Here is a 16,517-nt window from a genome sequence, read left to right as displayed (position 1 = left end):
CCTACCTGACAGGATTCTGAGATCTAAAAATCTACTTCTTCTAATAGCCTCGGCATATTCCTACGTCAAAATACGATGGCCGACAATTTTTTTATTTCACCCCACACCAGTGGAATAAGTTTCCTTTGTTCATTCGTGCATGTCTCAGTTTTTCTAGGTTTAAAAAAAACATCTGAAAACGTGGTTGTTATGATCAGTTGCCTTTTACACCACCTGCCTGTCAGGGCGCCGAAATATCCCTTTTGGGTCGAGTCGTTGTGCTATATCAAGAACCAAATACACATAACATAACTCTTCCCACCTGCCCAATAGTAAAACACAGTCCATTGGCCAAATGTTGTGTAGATTGCAACATGCTACGATATTTTTGGGGTGCATATCTGAACCCTGGAAGGCAAAATACGTTTTGTTGTGTATAAATTACGATACCATGCTTTTCATAGGTGTACAAGAAAGGGCAAGTCCTCCTAAACAAATAGCTCTGAATTGACATTTAGTTTATAGAGTGCAATCATTTCATTAATCATTAACCATACAGCATCCACGTTCCAACCCGTACGCCCTCTCCCAGAGTAAACTGACTGCTCACCCTTCCTACCACTGGAGAGTCAAGTGTATAAAGGCAAAGCGTTTGCTCTCAAGGTGGACTGCAGGGACGCCTGTGTCGAACTAAAGCACCCTCCGAGGGCGACGTGCCAGTAAACAATTACCCCCGCAGGCCCTGGAGAAAAGGCCTCGCGTGTATCTTTCAACGCATGCCTCTGTGCAACAAGAAACAGGAGAGAGCGTGAGAGGAACTCACTTCCTGGTAACTGTCGCTGGCACCACAGAAAAACTACAACAGGCAAGAAATATGCTAACGTTGGTAGAAACCCAAGAAGGGTGCAGGGAACAGTTCCACCCAGCGCCTGTAAAGGACAGCCTACAAAAACACAAAGAATGGTTACTGCAGTTACACTCTTCTGGGGTAAGACATCTCAGCGAGTTAGCTACTCGCTCTTGAAGTATGCATGCAGCTTGTCACAGGTTCGACTCTAGATAGGCCTGGTTCACCATTATATCCTGTTGAGGGCGACTCGTTGAAGCAGTCTCTATAAAAAGAACGAGTACCCAAGAAACCTTTAACTCGACCATTTTTCATCGGTCATTTGTTAAGCTTTTCTTTTTTTTTTACTTTTGTTCAGCGCTACCAGCCTAGTCACATTACGGTGCAAGAAATTCCCCGTGAGGCCTTCACTTAGTATCCCAGGGCAGACAGAGGTTACTGGGCAGTATAGTGTGTGGGTTCTGTTGTTACTCATTGTGGTCCCAGGCCCAACAATAACCAGGTCACTCGTTTTGGACACCTGACGCTCCTGAAACAGCAAAGTCGAGCAGTAACTGCTTACTTTGGGGTGGTTGAGGTTAGAAACTCAGATACAGCTCGATACAAGAAATAACATGAACTCAATGTTCACTTATTGCTGCACGCTCAGAGAAGAACGGAACCTTTGTGTACCATGGCACTGAAAATAAATGTGGCACAACAGCACGTTATCTAGACCAACTTTGCTATTAAATTAACATTCACGCATCACTATATTACAACTGTAAAATGTAAATGAATAATCAATTTACAGCAAAATTGAGATTAGAAAAACACTAATTACCTCATCACAGATTGCATTGAACAATTAAATACTCTCCTAGGAAGAGGACTCTGCAATGTGATTTTCAGATAGAGCAGACCTATCTTTTTATGTGTGTAGTTCTCTGCTTCACTCACTTTTAACTCAGAGTTTGTGAATAGCAAAAAAATTGTAAACGTACACAAAAGTGTACGTTTATTTTGTGGATCAGGCCCTATGATTTTTTATACTTCTGTTTCAAAGGCTCTGGTTGCAAGATTGATGGATCTGGTAGGCAGTCACCACACAGAGAAACTGCTGAAACAGCCAGTGTCCCACAGTTCACATGGTAGCTACAGATTGTGAGACACAAGACAAAGGTATCCTCTGGGGAAGAGCCACTTAAAATATATGTGTACATCTGCATAGGAAACAAGCATTTGCAATGCAATAGGTCTCGCATTTGCGTAATTTTAAGCTATTGGCGTTGTAAATGACAATGCCTTTCATTTATCTGTTTTCAAAACTAACACATAGATAAAAGGTTTGTCATTTACAATGCCAGTAGCTCGAAGTCTCGCAAATGCAAGACCTATTGCATTGCAAGGCCACTGGTGGTGCTCAGTCCTTGTATGCATGAAGGGGCGTGTGATCGTGTGCACTGATCCCTGGTGTGTGTCCTGGGAGGGCTGCCTTCACGAGCACATGGAAACGTCCGGTGTGCCAGCCGGTGGGCATGGAGCTTACAGTAGTGCTCAGCCCCTGTGTGCGTGAGTGAAGCGACAAGTGATCGTGTGCAAGGGGCCCTGGTGCGGTGTCTGTCCTGGGAGGATAGTCTTCACATTATCCACTACATGCCAGTGTGTGCTGTGTCAACCGGCAGGCACGGGAACTTACAAGTTGGCATGGTTAATGCTACATTGAAGACTTGTTTAAAGAAACTCTCCAGATAGACCTCCCGGTCGCTAAAGTGACCCCTCTTCTGTTCCACGTGCTGAACAACCTCTCGCCCCCTTCTCCTTCAGGACAGGACATCTAAGCGTGTGGTGGTAAGAGTATGAGTATGTGTTCCTCCCTTCCAAAACAATCTGTTTTAATAGATAGGATGGTTCCTTATTATAACACAATATAGTAGTCCAGGGTGATTTTCAATCATCACTTTATTAATCAATTTCACTTCTTTTAGATTCGGTGAAAGATGGTCAGAAAAAGATGACAGCCGACACGTGTTTCGTCCTATGTGGCAATTCAAGCCAGGGCTTTCTCAAGGCTAAGCATTATTTTCAAAGAACATGCTGTCTGACGTTGGTTCAATACATTTCAAATTACAGGGCAACATGTGAAAACATCCAAAATCTAAGGAGAAATACATCATTATTTTTATATTTATAATACATACAAAAACGTCAACAAGACAGTCCCACAAATATGTGACAGTTTAAAATCCATGTCCAGGTATCTAATCTACATAGTGTTCATATACAGGTCCATTATTAATTAATTACAGGACAATATGTGCCAAAGGTCTTTTAGGGTGCCATATTTAGCATTTAGTTTAGTTATTGCGTGGTGTATAGTTGCCAGGCAATCCTGCGTTCATTGTCAAAGTGAACAGCCTAGCGTATTTGGCAGAGCTTGAGATGTGTAGTACAGTGAAATGCCAAAACAAAGTTCGTTTGGACACGCAAGTAATTCTGATTGTGTGATCGCTCAAAAAAGGCTCTCAAGACTGACTAGCGCGTCTTAGTTACGGTCAGAAGAACGGGGGATAAAGCCACCATTCAAAGTAACTTACTTTAACTTTTCAACAAATCCCGGGATTAATCAATGGCCGAGACACTTACAGTTCGACAGTGAGAAGACGAAACGCTGACATAGAGGAGAGTGCAGAGGTCCAGTTTAACCCGGAAATGAACGTACGTCCCCTCGAGCAAGATCGATTGAATTGAGGACCAACAGTATTGTTGTCATGTTCGGCATAATTTCTAATACTTTGTTTGTACGAATAATAAAATTAAAATGAAAAAGAAATAAAATTAATTATGCAGGGATGGAAAATAAACTATGAGTGAACAGCCGATGAATTAGAAAGGCATTGGTTCATTGAAGGGAACAGAAGTATAGGTACTAAAAGCAGCCATATGGGCTCAAAACAGACGCCATCTTAGTGTGTCCAGATAGTTAAAAACAATATGAGTGATAGTAGCGCTGGGGGTAAGTTTAGTAAGCTAGGACAAAGTTGTGTGAACAAATACGCTAGAAATCAATTGTGGAGGATACCCGACTTGATGTAGAGAATATCGATATAATTATAGCGCGTCAGGAGACTACGTGAATATCTGCAGAAGGTTTCGCCTACAGATGGTGCAGTCGCCAGAGAAAAAAGACTAGGTATATTACACAAACTGAATGGAAGTTTGGACAAACCTAGTGGGACAGAAGAGGAGTAAGACTGGTAAAAAAAAAAAATATATGGATCATCAAAAGGGGCTATAAACATAGCACTACAGGAGGATTGTCTAAGTATCATAACTTGATAATTGGACGAGCATAGTTGGCAAGGCCTCGCAAGGACACGTTTATAGATGAGGCAGATCTAAGTGTGTGGTGCAAGGAATTGATAATAAATGTTTATCTAGCTGAAAAATAATGCAGCGTGCCTAGCTCTGCTTTTTCTCACTTCAGAATCTCGAGGCGCTGTAAGGTGTCTGAAAGGTGACATGGCGCTATGCAATGGACTGGTAAATAATAAAGGACTCCCCAGCTAAAATGAATGCACCATGCACAACTCTGTCTTCTCCAAGAAAATGAGGCGCACTGAAGGATCTGAAAGGTAAAATGCAGGCGCTACACATTTTAAAAGTTAGCCCCGAAGAAATGTAAAAAACGTATTTTATTTTGTATGCAAATGATACAATGCTCCCAGATTTTACCCCTTGCCGTCTCCAGACTCCCTGAGTGGTGTAAAGGAGCTATATCAAGCTCCAATAAATACAATTAAATAAACCGGTCTGTTTACCATAAAGATTAGCACGAGCCTGGCGCTTTCTTCCCCCCCATTCAAAACGCTATAGAGTGTATGAGCGCAACATGTCGGCACTACACAGAATACCAATGAAAATTAAATACACACACACAACTAAAGAAACGCTTCGCAAGCAAGATCACGTTATGTACCTAGTTTTTTTTTTTATCAATTGTTGCAGGCTAAGCGTATTGAAGCGCCTAGAACAGCAGCCCGTCGGTGCTACGCAAAACGGGGGGGGGGGGGTGGAGGAGGGAGGGAATAGGCATGGATAGCGGAGGGGGAGGGAAAAGGCATGGGCAGCGTGGGGGAGGGAAAAGGCACAGACAACGGTAGGGGGTAGAATGGAAAACACGTACAACGGGAGGGGGCTTGAATAAAGGGATCGGGGAATACAAATAAATAAACCGGTCACTTGACCATAAAGATTAACACGAGCCTGGCGCTTAGTTCCCCCCATTTGAAACGCTATACAGTGTATGGGCGCAACATGTCAGCACTACACAGAATACCAATGAATAAATAAATACACACACACACACACACACAACTAAAGAAATGCGTCTCAGCTTCGCAAGCAACATTGCGCTATGTACCTAGCTTTTCATCAATCGTTGCAGGCTATCTAAGTGTACTGAAGCGCCTAGAAAGGCAGCCTGTTGGTGCTGCGCAAAACACTAATAACTACATTAATGGAGAAGTCACGGACAGCGGGGGGGGAGGGAAAATGCATGGACAGCGGGGGGGAGGCACGGACAACGGGAGGGGGGAGGATGGAAAACACGGAGAACGGGAGGGGGCGTGAACAAAGGGATGGAGAAAAGAAAACAGGAGCGAGGGGGAAGGGATGAAAAGCAGACACCACTTTTAACAAATATAGCTTTCACAGATGCAAACAACGACAGGGTCTTCAATCATTTGCGGGGGAGTCGGGGGCTACTGCCGCTGTCGGGGGAGCCGTTCCGTATCACCAGCGGGGCAGCAAGAGGGAAGCAGCCGCGAGGCCCCACGCGCCTAGCTTGGCAGTGTAGAAGAAGTCAGCAAACGAGAGGGGAGGGGGGAATGCCAGCAACAGAGGAGCCCGCGAAAGTGAAAGTGATCACGATCGCTACGAAGGAAAGACACATGGCGCTGCGCGCGTGCACGTTCACGTGCACTGTAGCTTTAGGCCACGGCAGCACTTTGAAATGCCCAGATATAAAATGTCTCTTAGAGCCTTTGGCTCACGAGACCTAAAAAGGAATTAGCTCAGCTTTAAAAAAAAAAAAAAACATGAAGGGAGGCACATGACCCTGAAAAGGAAGGAAAAAGCAGGATTCCCATCCTACATGCAGTAAATGGGCCCGAAGACTAAGTAGAAGAGTCCAATCAGACCCATTAAACCTTGTCCATCATGCTTGCTAACAAGCCAGGCCCCAGTATACATCAAGGAGCGACTAGGTAACTATGTGCCTAGATGAACCCTCCGGTCGTCTGAGGCAGGCCTACTGGCTTGCCCTCGCTTCAAAACAACATCTAAAAGCGGCAGAGCCTTTTCTGTATGGATCCCTCAACTATGGAATAGGCTACCGGAGAGCCTACGCAAGGAATCCGCCCCCCTCCCTTTCAGGAAAAGACTCAAGACTCTTCTGCTTATGGAGGCTCTGGGCACAGCATAAGCCCCTCCGGGTGTGGCATATATGACTGTTGGGTGGGTTTAGCTACTCTCTCGCAGCGCTAAGAGACCCGTCGGTGATTATGCGCTCTATAAATCCCAGTTAACATAACATAACATGAAATACCATAGATTCAAACATGGCTATCCCACTTGAAATTAGATCGCTTCAACCCCAGTACATAAAGCGGAATCAATGGCATTCATCGTTGACACGCGTCTGCTTCGTGGAGCACTTCAACAGGAAAGCGCACTTCAACAGGAAAGCGAAGAGAGCATCACACTAGCAGCTCGCCCTCCAGAAAAAAACTGAACTGAAAGCTGCAATGCAAGCCCAGGTCCACTCACACCTGGATTACATCAATGGTCAGCTCAATGGCTCCTCGAAAATGCATGGCACCCCTGAAAGACATCAAACATGCAGCAGATTGCCTCCCCAACTGCCTGCAGTTCAACCACGCAAACCCAATATTGGATCATATGCATTGATTCCCTCTCCAGACGAACATCATCTTCAAGTCCCGCTGCATCAACACCAAGGCAGCTAGAAACACTTGCGCGCTCCTTGAAGGAAATGAGTCATCTCAGGTGTACCGTGCCGCACCTGCAGCTAGGGCTTTAATTACCAGAATGGAATGAGGCAACGCAGGAAGCAAAAGAACAGAAGGCAGGTCTTTTCCTTTTATGTGCCCATGAGCTGAACAACATCCGGACTGCATTGGAATTGTTCAGACCCTCCTGCAATAGCAAAAGAAACTGTTGGCACATCTATTCATGAAGCACTGCCACCCTACACAATAGGGCCCAGCATGGCACATGCCTTATTGTAAAAAAACACTGCATCGAACCCAGGGCTCTCACCCATTGCGTCAGTGATAGGTTTGGACTTTACGAGAACCACCAAATTCGTACATACATTGATAATATGAGTAGGTTTATCCTCCTAAGCATGCGTTTTGGAAAGAAGGACTTAAACAGCTGAACTACTTCTTAAAGAGATCTGAGTGGTTTCATTGGCCCACGGACCATCAAAGGGGTAGTCAGGTTGGGCGTTTAGAGGCAAGGAGGCACAAATGTAACCAGTTTTCCAAATTACTTAAAACATTAGAGTGGCTCAGCTTTCCCTAAAGAGTGCACCAAAGGCTGTTAATGGAAAGTGTTAAGATTGTTAATCACTGGAGACACTTTTCAAGCATGCCTGCATTTGGAAAGTGAACACTTGGGAGCTCTGTATTAGGGAAACCAAGGTCTTCTGAATCCTTAGGCCTTCGCCCAACAGTTCCTAGCTGGTGGGACCTGTTTTTCAAAGTACTCAGCTCGGTATAAATCCAAGCGGGTGCGCTAATGTTAGCTTTACGTATTCAATAGTGTGACTAGGTCACAGATCTCTAGCACAGAGTAAAACTTGCCCTAGTCCTGGAGATATAAACTGAACCTATACCCTCTACAGAGTAATGCTGCCAAAGGCCCGCATACGCGTTCTGGAACACAAGCCCCACCTTGAGAGGATTCTGACCTGGGAGCTGGAATTAGTGATGAAACTCGAAAATGACAAGGAAAATGCAGTATAAAGTAGAATGGAAGAGTGACTAGGAGCGTTCAGAGCCTATGTCTGTCTGTGGCCCTGGCCAGCACTAGGTCAAGGCAATGACCCTTTTTTTTTCTTAGAGTTTTATATAGCACGAACTAGACCCGAGACTTCGGGCATCAGAGCGCTTTACATTAGTTTTGTTACAGATGGACACATTCATTTTTGTTAGGCATGGGGAGATTAAGTGATTCGCCCAGAATCACAGGATGTCGAGCGTGTTTGCTGAAACTCGAACCCGGTTCCCCAGCTTCAAGGTTGACAGCTCTAGCTGTAAGGCTATATCCTCATGGCTCCAGTGGTAAATGCCAGGGTCGCTTCCGCAGCCATCACATCCAGGAATCTCTTCGATGTTTTTCACTAATCCTCATGTACCCAATGTAGAGCTTTTTCAATAGTGTTTAAACTTTATAAAGACAATGATCTTAAAAAGGCGGATGAGAAACTCTGAACTACAGCATTGATGTGCACGTTCAAAAAAAGGGAGAGCAGTTGATAAGATTCTCTGGATTGAGAAACCAGCCAATTGTTTGCAGAAATGACAGACAGGAGTCTTAGTCTCAATTGCTGGAAACTCATTTACTGCGGGCAAATGAGTGGATCACGAAACTGGAATTTAATGTACCTTTTGCAATCTGAGGAGACCCTTACGGGTGTGTAGTCGCCCTTAACAAACGACTGATTAATTGATTGAGGAGACATGTCTGGCAGCAACAGAAGATAATGGATCGCGTTGAATCTGCTATTACTAATAGAAAGAATTCCTAATCTGAAACAAGCAGGATAATGAAAGTAAATTAGAAGTTGTGAGACAACACTGAAGCAGAAGAACAATGCGACTGGCCTTTTAAAATTCACAGATTCATTGTAACTTTCAGATGATATGTAAATTGGTAGGTGTTCCTTACCATGCCTGTTGTCCAGTGCTTTCAAACCCAACACATGCCTGGTCCTACAAAGACCTAAAACTGAATATTGCACAGTGGTCCTTGCTGTACCACTTTACCCCTCTTCACACTTGCAAATTGAAAACATTAAAAAATAACTGTTGTCCCTCTAGCCTTTCATAAACAAAAGCATGCACGCTGTTCAGTACTCTGTTTACAGTTCCATACACAAAGTGTAGAATATTCCTGGTGTACCCCACACGTGCAAACTTAAGACATATCTGTGTCCCACCGTCCACTTCTTCCACATGCCCAGTAACCCTCTTCCCCTATGTCCCCCAAATTGAAACCAGTTAGTTTTGCCACCCCCGGGTCCAAAATATTCTTGACGTCCTCCATTGCCTCGACCCTGGTTGAAATCATATCTAGTATACTGCTCACGCAGACACACAATAAGTTATTGTAGTCCACTTTCATGTCATTTTCTTTCAAAAGCAAAACTGAACAAACTATGAAAACTTAAATATAGATGCTGAATAAAGCAAAAAGTTGTCACTTTCTTGCTGTAGGGAAACTGACACACTGATTATGTAACAAGGAAATTATTTATAGTCATTTATACGGTCACGGCAAAATCTTATGTACCGTCTCATGCAATATAGAATGTGACTGTGGTGTAGCGGTCTAGTCTGTCGGCGCACACTGCGTGTGACGTCAGCGGACTTCCGGCGGCGGCCATTTTCGGCATTAGGCGTGCCGATTCGTAAGAGAACGGAGCACCGCTCCGGCGCTCCCGTGTATGGCACATGAAATAAAGATAACGTGCAAAGTCCTAAGGTGCGAGGGTATCCTTGGCCACAAGTGTGCCACATTGCCACCAACATTACAATGGCGACGAGGTGGTGAGGAGGCGACCTGCACTCCAGTAGCAGCCCACGTGGGAGGTCGTGATCCCGGCAGTACACACACCAGGAGCACGTCGACGGGAGCGTGGCAGAGCAGCGGTAAGAGCGCCACAGCTCTGGCGCACGCCACAGCAAAGCAAGCCCAGGGGCACAGCGCAGCTACTAACCCCGGTGCGAGCCAACCTGCAAGTAAGGGCCCCTGGGTTAATGTCCCCAAGCCGCCCAAGGGGAAGAGAGAGACCATCAGCCTTTAGACCCCGGCAGGGGTGTCCTGCAACCTGGAGGAGACAAGCAGAAGCCACTCGGAGAGTGGAGAATCCAGCCAGGAGGACGACGCGAGTAGCAGGGACGCCCAGGAGGCAGAGCTCCATAACAATTCTACCCCTATAAAGAAGCGTGCCACCGACGGGGAGAAAATGAGCTCTCAGACGTTCTCGCTGGCGAACCCAGTGCCATTCCTGGCAAAAGCAGGGGAACCCGAGATGCCGTGGGAAGACTGGAAACAGTACTTCCTGAACTACCTCTCAGCGCTAGAAGAAGAGGGAGAAGCAGAGTTCACGAGTACACGGCGGAAGAAAATTCTCCTTCATCATTTGGGCCCGGCAGGACAAAGAGTATACCAAGACCTGGTAAAAGAGGAAAGACCAGCAACGGATGATGATGTGTTCCAACACACAATAGAAGACCTTGACGCCCACTACCGCCCCGTGGTATGCACAGCGATAGATCGGTATAATTTCTACCACAGGAAGCAAAACAAAGGGGAATCGGTCGACGAATACGTGGCGGCATTACAGAAATTGGCCCCAACGTGCAAATTTGGAACCTTGCAGGAAGAACTGATAAGAGATCAAATTATCATGCAAACGGTAAATTCCTCCATTCAAGAGAAGCTGTGGACCAATGGCGATGCGCCTTTGAAGGTAGTCGTGGCCTTAGTAAAAAAGGCGGAGTTGTCCAAGAGGTGCGCAGAAGCTGCCAAACGTGAAGGCAATCAAGAGCAAGCGGTGTACAAAGATGAGGACCGGAAGACACATGACAGTAAGCAACCACCAGGACAGCAAGGAGCGCGGAACTACAAAAAGTACAATCCAAGAACCGCAAGACCGCAAGGACAACGGAATTGGAGTAAGAATGCCTGCTATAGATGCGGCAGCGGCACTCATACCGCCAACGACAAAGGCTGTCGTTGCATTCGGCGCCAAGTGCGCATATTGTGGACTAGTGGGACACTATGAGAAAGTGTGCAGGAGGAAGTCCCCTAGAAACGAAGTAAAGTATGTGGCACAAGGGCCGCGCAAGGAGGAAGAAGAAGAGAATGAGGAGGAGGAAGACGAGATCTTGATAGTGGAAGAGCAAGTTATAGGCATAGAGTGCACCGCTGACAAGAAGCCAAAGTGTGAGATGACGATTGGAGGGGTACGAGTGACCATGGTAGCAGATTCGGGGTCACCCTACACGATTATCCAGAGGAAAATATGGGAGAAGGAGTTTGTAACAAGAACAAGTTATCACCTAAGGCCCACAGACATCCACCCAGTGACATTCACCGGAGAGCCCATTCCCATGGTGGGATTTTGCCCTTTATCCTTCGAGTTCAAGGGCAGAACATGCGAAGGGAAACTTTACGTGGCCGAAAAAGGACCGTCGGTACTGGGCTGGAAAGACCAAGGAGCCTCTGGAATGAAGTTGAACCCAGGAGGACACACGCAGGTCCTCATGACCGAAGAGGGACCAGAATACGAAGCACAGCAATGGAAGGAAGAATTTCCGGAAGTCTTCAGAGACTCCATCGGCCGCATGGCGAAGTTCACGCATAGAATTCATCTGAGGGAGGGGGCCTGACCGGTGTCCCACAAGGCACGCAACATTCCATTCCGGACCAGGACAGCGGTACAGGAAGAGTTGCAGAGACTGGAGAACAACAGAGTGATAGAGGCGATAGACAATGCCGAATAGTTGGCGCCCTTGGTTGTAGCGCAGAAACCCAATGGGAAGGTGAGGTTGTGTGTTGACCTAAGAGAACTTAACAAAAACATTGTGGTAGACAAGTTCCCGCTTCCCAGGATCAACAAAATGTTAGCCAGAACGCAGGGGGCAAAATGGTTCTCCACCATAGATTTGACATCCGCTTACCATCAGATTGCCTTACATCAATCCTGCAACCATTTGACATCGTTTATCACACCGTTCGGATGCTATAAGTTCTTGAGGATGCCATTCGGACTCGCCTCAGCGGCCGCTGTATTTCAGAAACTGATGCACAGGTTGTTCCACAAGAAAGAAGGCATCCAATATTTCCAGGACGACATATTGGTAATGGGAGCATCCAAAGCGGACCACAACATGAAGTTGAAGGAAGTCCTAACCGTATTAATGCAAAACGGACTCACTGCCCAATGGGACAAATGCAGGTTCGGAATGAACAAGGTCACGTATTTAGGGCACGAGATAAGTCAACACTGCATCGAACCGAAAGCGTCCAACGTCGCAGCAATAAGGGATGCCCCCACACCCAAGAACAGGGAGGACGTCCGAACTTTCCTGGGTATGGCAGAGTTTTATAGTAAATTCGTTCCACACTTTGCATCCAAGTCCCATAATATGCGGTCACTTCTGAAGAACAAATCCACGTTCCAATGGACTGAAGAGCAACAACAAGAGTTTGAGGACATGAAAAGAAATATCAGTGAGGCAGTACCCATACATGGGTTCGACCCAGATGCGCAAACCATGTTAACCACTGACGCTAGCGACCAAGGACTAGGGGCGGTGCTCGCGCAAAGGTCCACAGAAGGAGTAATCACCACGATAAGTTTTGCGTCCAGAGCATTAGCTCCCAACGAGAGAAAATTTAGCGTCATTGAGAAGGAGATGCTTGCTGCAGTGTGGGCAATGGAGAGATTCCGGCAGCTCCTGTGGGGCGGAAGGTTCCTTTTGCGCACCGACCATAAACCCTTAGTGAAGGTCCTCACGTCCTGCGGGCATGAGCATGCCACCCCGAGGATTGCCAAGATGACGCTAATGCTACTAGATTATGTATATGATGTGGAGTATCTACCAGGACACAAGAACAAGGTGGCGGACTTCTTGAGCAGGGCAGCATCCAAAGAGACCGCGGAGGTCCAAGAAGAAGGAGGATGGGAGGACTACGCGGTTGCATTTACAGGAGATCCAGAAAGAGCCATAAGCGCCCAGGAATGGGAAACCGAATACGACAAGGACGAGAAAATAAGTGCAGTAAAGACGTATGTGACTAACGGATGGCCGGAGTTTGTTGGAGGAAGAATTGAAACAGTATTGGGAAGTCCGAGAAGAATTGTCTGTAGGGGACAAACCATGGTTCTTACTAAGGGGCACTAAAGTCGTCCCTCCGAACACCTTGAGACCCCGTATTGTATCCATCACACATGAAGGCCACTTAGGGATCATAAAAACAAAATGGAGAGCAAAAGAAGACTACTGGTGGCCAGGGATGGACATGATGGTAGAAAGACATGTAAGGGCGTGTGAACAATGCAGTAATGCGGACAAGACCCAGAAATTATTACGCCCGCCCCTAGGGAGATACAACTGTCCGGAAAACCCGTGGGAAGAGATTTCCATTGACATCCTGGGACCTATACAAGACACGAACGGCACCCAGAAATACATCACAGTGGTAATAGATCGTTACTCCAAGTGGCCGGAGATCCAAGTGGCTGATAACACCGAAACGGAAACAATACTGGAATTCCTAACAGACGTCTTTATAAGAGAAGGGATCCCCAAGGGGATTCTGAGTGACAATGGCCCGCAATTCACGTCAAGCAAATGGGAAGCCTTCATGGACAGGACCGGCATCGCGGTACGACATACACCGATATACCACCCGGCAGGAAAGGGATCAGCGGAGAGATTTAACCGGGTGATCATGGGGTTGGTGCAGGCAGCGATCAGCCAAGGCATCAACTGGGAGAAGGAGCTGAAACGGCTGATGTGGGCCTATCGGATAACACCTACCACCACGGGGTACAATCCGTTCCGAGTCTTAAGAGGAAGGGAGCCATTCACTAAGGACAATGTGGCATGGAAACGCCTTACGGTGCAAAGCCACTGGTTCCCAGCGGTGGTACGCAAGAACTTAGAGAAAGCCCAGACAGTGTACACGGAGCACTACGATGCGAAGCACAACACCAAGGAGGCCACACTCGAGAAGGGCGAGTGGGTGAGAATCAAACTACCTACACAAAGGAAGAAGGGAGATAGTAAGTTCACCCCCCGCTTCAAGTGATGGAACCATACTCCAGGTCAGCTCTCCTCAGCGACGAGAAGATATGGTCGGAAGATCGCATGACGAGATGTACGTCAACAGACTCGAGTAATGCTGTAGTGGAGTCAGATAACACCTTAGCGGCTAGCGCCCAGTGGAGCAAGGAAGTAAACCCGGAGAGTTCCAAGGAAGCAGGGAGCAGTTCACAACTGGGAACAGGGCAAGGAGCGAGAGAAGAGACGAGAGAACAGGCGGTCAGCACCCAGGAGGGGACAGATCTGGAAGGGTGGAGAGAAGCAGAACGCAGGGACGGCGGAGATGCACCCAGCTCGGGGAATGATGCTTCCACTCCGAGCACTGGCGATCGCAGTAGGTGGACACGGTGTGGCAGGAGAATCAATCTGCCCAGGAGATTTGGGGAGTTCATTATGGACAGCAAGTAAGACTGTACAAGTTCTAAGGGGGGTTGTTGTTATGTTGTTGTTTTTGTTATAAAGGGGGAGATGTGGTGTAGCGGTCTAGTCTGTCGGCGCACACTGCGTGTGACGTCAGCGGACTTCCGGCGGCGGCCATTTTCGGCATTAGGCGCGCCGATTCGTAAGAGAACGGAGCACCGCTCCGGCGCTCCCGTGTATGGCACATGAAATAAAGATAACGTGCAAAGTCCTAATGTGTGAGGGTATCCTTGGCCACAAGTGTTCCACATTGCCACCAACATTACAGTGACACTCAATATAATCCGACATTGTGGTACTGTTTTACAATATGAGGTAAACATATTCAGCTGCCGCAATTTACATTGTAAACTAAAACATTTAGAAAACAGTGAAACGAGTGGAAATGTTTGCAAGTTGTATGGCTGCAAATATCGAGTGCTGAAAATTCTGGAACTACCGTTAGACTTGTGAGATGGTAAACAGCGTCTGTTGTGTTCGAGGGCGAGCGTAAGATGCTTGGAGATCATAGTAGGAACGCAGGATGAGCAGCACTGTGCGTTTAAGGGAATGGTTATGGCCAAAGCACCTGTATTCCTGGGCAATTTCAGTGAAATTGCGGAGAAAATATACTGCCGAGTTCGTTTTGCAAACAACACAAGATGCAGTATACTGGCACTGGTTACATTTGAAATCAAATCCAAAATCACACAAAAAAATTGCTCACTTTAAGATAGGAATTTTTTCGGTCTCTTTTAAAATGCAATAGAGGATAGAAAGCGTTTGACACAGTAAATGTGGCTTTTGTGAGCAAAGGGTCATTCCCAGCTCAGGGTCAAGGACTCTATCGCAAACGGTCCTTAAGTTCCAATTTCACAAATCCATTGCACAGCTGCTCAACTCAATTAAATTGTTGTGTTCTGCATCCGAGTTCATATTTTCACCTATTCCAAAAGCGATTTCAGCTAATTCGCCTTTACAGAACAAGGGATCACAAAGAGCTATGTAAATGGTCGCAGTGCAATCACTTCGGACCACATTTGATCCACTTCTTCACAGAAAGGCTAGTTTTGGCTCCAGGCCAGAAGACTTTCAGCAGGTCAGGGAAACCGCCGTCAACTCACCTGTCAGCCGCTGTGCCCGACTTGAAGTACGCCGGAGGCGCGCTGTTCAGAGATGCGGCATAGGAGCAGGTGTCCCATGCAATGTGTACCCTCGACTCCTCCTGCGAGGCGCGCACAACTCTCAAACACAGCGCACAGGAAAGTCTGGCTCAAAATGGTACTGACGAGACCACTCTGGAACCACCCGAAGCCGAGACAGCCCCGAAGTTTGACACCTGCTTCTGCCTAGGACTCCGGCCGTTCCGAGAACAGCCACTGCCTGCAAGCGGGTCGCTCTGAAAGGGCGGAGCGTCCAGAGCAGACACACGCTGTCACCCAACCGCACAGACCAATCAACATGATGTATGTCTTAACCAATGAGTATGGCAGATATGACTCGGGTTACCCATTCCACTTGCTGATTGGTTTAACTTTATTCCTCGCTTGCGGTACCTTTTTAGTTTCCTCTTTCAGAACTTCCTGCTAGTTTGTGTCAAAGAGCTCTACTCACAAACCGAATCGGTATTGTTTACTTCCGTATGTTACTGTCAGTGGGATCTCTAAAAGTGAATTTTGGGGGAGGAGTGCACGTGGGGCCACGGATACAACTGATGGGGCCACGGGCAAAGGCTAGCACGTTTAAATCCGACTTTGTATGAGTGTGCGTGTATACATACACACACACATACAATTCATTTTTAGGTCTCGCCTGAGTCAGCGCTTTAGCGCTGCTCTGGCGAGAGCTATAGAAAACGGGGATCTGGAAGTGCAAACGAGTGCTTTTCAGGCCTCCAACTACAGTGCATGTGCGCCGGGCGCGCGCACCATTTGGCAGCCTGAAAAGCACTGCGTGATCACTTTCACGGCCGCTTTGATGTCCTCAGTGAGCCGCGCGGCCACTGAGGACATCAAAGCGCCCGCGAAAGTGATCACCATTTGCCACCCCCTCCCTGCTTGTTATTTGTGTCGGCCGCCACTGGTATGAACACATTTCATTGCTCTTGGTCCTAAAGTGACGATTTCTCTAAATAGCTGCAAGCCGCGCATCTGACCGAGTTTAAC

At 47.0% G+C, this 16,517-nt stretch overlaps 1 protein-coding gene across 3 annotated transcripts in view; it reads right to left on the bottom strand.

Annotated features, from left to right (window-relative positions):
* TEC (tec protein tyrosine kinase) overlaps window positions 1–15,781 on the bottom strand; it is a 550,450-nt gene extending 534,669 nt beyond the window's left edge. The window contains exon 1 of one of the 3 annotated variants that reach the window (XM_085642140.1): window positions 15,477–15,781. The gene's annotated coding sequence lies outside the window, so the exon portion shown is untranslated. The remainder of the gene's footprint in view (window positions 1–15,476) is intronic. The other 2 variants (XM_085642143.1, XM_085642141.1) reach the window with 2 other exon arrangements.
* Between the last annotated feature and the right edge of the window lie 736 nt (window positions 15,782–16,517).

This window comes from Triturus cristatus, chromosome 2_2 (genome assembly GCF_964204655.1).
Source record: "Triturus cristatus chromosome 2_2, aTriCri1.1, whole genome shotgun sequence".
NCBI classification, from domain to species: Eukaryota; Metazoa; Chordata; class Amphibia; order Caudata; family Salamandridae; genus Triturus; species Triturus cristatus.
This window is presented reverse-complemented; position numbering and strand designations above follow the sequence as displayed.